General features: G+C 40.7%; 1 pseudogene across 1 annotated transcript; it reads left to right on the forward strand.

Annotated features, from left to right (window-relative positions):
* The first annotated feature begins 3,281 nt into the window (after positions 1-3,281).
* Positions 3,282-3,748, forward strand: LOC105826011 (annotated as a pseudogene). Its single transcript, XR_001138292.1, has one exon. The product of XR_001138292.1 is annotated as a 60S ribosomal protein L31 pseudogene (transcript).
* The last annotated feature ends 207 nt before the right edge of the window (positions 3,749-3,955 follow it).

The raw sequence follows: 3,955 nt of genomic DNA on the forward strand, positions 1-3,955 counted from the left end.
GAAGCAAAGCATCTTGCCTAAACTGATGGTGAACTAGTATCAAGTCTATTTGTATAGCTCAGTGAATAAATACTGCATTAAAAATGTTCATAGAACTGCTTAATAAATCTACGATTCGGCTCAAGTATGGCTTATGTAAACTAGGAGGAATCTTGGCAGAGTCCTTTGCAGTTTTACCTACTTTGTTTGGAAATGTAAGATGTTAATTAAAAAGAAGGTAGACGACAGCATCCAGGATGATTTGAGCTGGCAGCATCTCGCTAGCTATCTGTAATTGTTTAAAACCAATTTCTTCCTAAATCTCCCTCTTCGTGAGTTTGAGCCCACGCCTCCTCCACTTAGCTTATTGCAAGAACTTCTGGTTTCCTAGCTAGGGACATCATGATTTGGTCATTTTTTAGGCTTTTTGAAGCCCTTTTTTTAAACCACAGTGTTAAGTTTTGTGTGATTTTGTGTGGCAAGATAATAGATTGCAAGACAGCCTATGAGAAATCAGGGTTGAATTCGCATATTAGAAAAAAAAATTGATCAAGGAATTACCTTTCTTTGGAGCACAGGAAAATCGTGTCAGTCCCAAATACGCAAAAATAGCAATCATATTTTCTTAGCAATTTCTAGAAGAAGGCTTTGCAAGAGGAAGTGTAATTTCTAGCTACATTAGCCAGTATCCATACTAGTTAACAATTGATAAGTTGAGAAATACATTATTTGGCTTGGGTGCTCACTTTATTGGCATCTTTCCTCTTTCTTTATGGTCTAACTCTGTACCTCCTGCCCTCATAGGCACTAAGTGCCTTCTTGTCTTCTCTTGCTGTCCTTCTGCTCTAAGTTAAGATTCATTTAGTCATTTACACTTTAGCATAAATGAATCTTTAAGCCAAACCCCTGATTGTTGGGGTAATTTTAAGATTTGATGATTGTAGGAATTATTACCTATAAAGGAGTTAAATATTCTTTTTAAGCAGGAAGTCAGCTGTTTCTTATACAGGAAAAGCTTTACCATGAAGCTTTTCACATGAAGTGATGTTTCAGAAAAGGGTACTTAATCAGTTGGTGAGGAAGCTGCTTCTACTTTATTCTTTATCAACCATAAATGAAGTTGATCTCCAAGGTTGAAGGATGCCTTAATATCTGATTTTCCTACCCAAGTTTAGAGTCTATGAGGGAAATTTTTCTTTTGTATTTTTTATACATTTACATACCGTAAAAATCACCCTTTTAAAGTATACAATTCAGTGGTTTTTAGTATATTCACAGTTATACAATAATCACTACTATCTAATTTCGGAACATTTTAATCACCCCCAAAAAGAAACACATTAACAATTGCTCCCCATTTTCCCCTTCCCCCATTCCCTGGCAACCACCAAAGTACTTTCTGTCTTCAGAGAGACAGAAAGTATATCTATTGTAGACATTGTATATAAACAGAATCATATAATACGTGGCCTTTTATGTCTGGCTTCTTTCAGAAGCACAATGTTCTCAAGGTTCATTTATGTTGTGGCATGTATCAGTACTCCATTCCACTTCATGGCTAAATAATGTTCCACTGTGTTGATATATCATATTTTATCTTTTCATCAATAGCCACTTATTGGCTATTATGAATAATGCTGCTATGAACATGTACAGGTTTTTGTATGGACATATATTTCAATTCTACAAGGGACATTTTTATCCCTAAACCAATTTTTATACCTGTATTCTTAATTAGGCTATCACCTCCCTTAGGGAATATATTTTATCCCTGTTAATATCACCAGTTCTTGGCACAGTACCCTGAACTCGAAAGGTGTTCAGAAAGTGCTGTGCTCCAAAGGGACTAAGGAGTTCTATAGGACCCTTGAGAACTTCTTTGGCACTCCAGTTACATTCCGGTGGCTGTGCACTGGGATTTTTGGACTATTCCAGAATATTAAGCGAATTCTATTCATTCTTTGAGATGTGACATTCCTCCCACCCCAACACCCCCTTCGAATATACCACTCCCTTGAAGCTTTTCCCAAACCAACTGGATAGGACTATTCTTTAAGACTTTTGTATTTGTAACACTGAATTTTCTACTTTAACAAAGACTTTAGGATAATTGGACTTGCCTTGTATTGATAGTTATCTATGTACGTGTTTATATTATCCCCACTTGATGCTAGGGTTTACAAAGTCAAGGATTATTTCTTACTCATCCCTTGTCCAGAGGACGAGCCTCGTGTCTTTGTCACCAGAAGGGTGCATTAATTGCTTGTTAAATTGGACGTAATACAGAGCCAGGTGGCCATCTAGAAGGGGGAATGCAAGCTGTGCTAACCAGTCATAACAGGAGCCTCCATGGAATTCCCTGGTTCCTGGAATATAACGTACGGGCTTTTGTGGTTATTCGGGGGCAGAGGCCCAGAAGATGAATGCCTGTTATCGACATCAGAGATGTATGAAAAAGCTGAGTCATTGGACACATTCCTTGTTTTCACTCCGAAGGTGCGCTCGGCACTTGCTGCTGCCTGCACCACCGTCCCTCGCTGACTCCAGAGCTCAACTTCATCTCCTCTCCCAGGAGCCCTCCAGTGTGGTCCGTGGTCTCTGAAGCCAGTCTGTCTGGTTTGCATTCCATCTCTGTCATGGGTTAGCCATAGCCTTGAGCAAGTGATTTAACTTCCCTGTGCTGTGGTTTCCCCGTCCAAAGACCGGGGACAGCTTTGGTCTCACAGAGCTGTCTGTCGTAGGATTCAGCAGAGTCTTTGAATAGTGCCTGGTGTAGAGAAGGTGCTCACCAAATGTTAGTCACAGTTAGCATTTCGTTCCATCACCATCTGTGTCCTTTCTGAACTCCTCTGTCACCACACAGTTTGGTAGTTAATTGTTCTCTAATTTTTCTTAGAGAGTGATTTTACTTGGCCCCTAATCATTTTTCTGGTGTTCTCACCTATCCAAAGCACACGTGAGAACCACATGGCAAACAAATGACAACACCTCCACCCACCACCACCATCAAGGCAACCGAGCACCCCAAACCAGTGTCACAGAACCCCAGTATCAAAAACTGATGTCCTTTACTCACAAAACCTCTTACACCCACACTCATAGCCTATTGACTCTTAGCGTATGCCTAGTTATAACACGCTGCATCATCTGTTTCCCCAGCCCACAGCGTAAGCAAAGCAATGCAGGATCGTTTGGCATAGGGGAAAACGGTCCTCGGTGCTCCTTAGCAAATACTTAAGAGTGTGGTAAACCCTTAGAATGCCCATAACCATGTCCCTGAGGGAGAGGAGTTTAAGAATGCAAGGAAGTTCCTTTCCGACTTGGGCCCGGCGGAATGGCTCCCGCAAAGAAGGGTGGCGAGAAAAAGAAGGGCCGTTCTGCCATCAACGAAGTGGTGACCCGAGAATACACCATCAACATTCACAAGCGCATCCATGGAGTGGGCTTCAAGAAGCGTGCCCCTCGGGCACTCAAAGAGATCAGGAAATTTGCCATGAAGGAGATGGGAACTCCAGATGTGCGCATTGATACCAGGCTCAACAAAGCTGTCTGGGCCAAAGGAATAAGGAATGTCCCATACCGGATCCGTGTGCGGTTGTCCAGAAAACGTAATGAGGATGAAGATTCACCAAACAAGCTCTATACTTTGGTTACCTATGTACCTGTTACCACTTTCAAAAATCTACAGACAATCAACGTGGATGAGAACTAACCACTGATTGTCAGACATATCAAATAAAGTTAAAAAACCACCAAAAAAAAAAAAAAAGAATGCAAGAAAGTGTCAACCAATTTTAGAAAGATTATGATTAACATCATTTAAAAATTAAACTTACAGAATAGTGCCTTCTCAAATGACATCAAATAAACAAGATCGTGGTATGCCCATTTTTTTCCTTCCTCACCATGTAGTAAGCTCTTTGCTGGAGAGCTTTAGAGCTTGTATTTCTTTTGTGTCCCCATCACAGCTCCCAAG

Source organism: Propithecus coquereli, unplaced genomic scaffold (genome assembly GCF_000956105.1).
Source record: "Propithecus coquereli isolate 6110/MARCELLA unplaced genomic scaffold, Pcoq_1.0 Scaffold84, whole genome shotgun sequence".
Classification (NCBI taxonomy): Eukaryota; Metazoa; Chordata; class Mammalia; order Primates; family Indriidae; genus Propithecus; species Propithecus coquereli.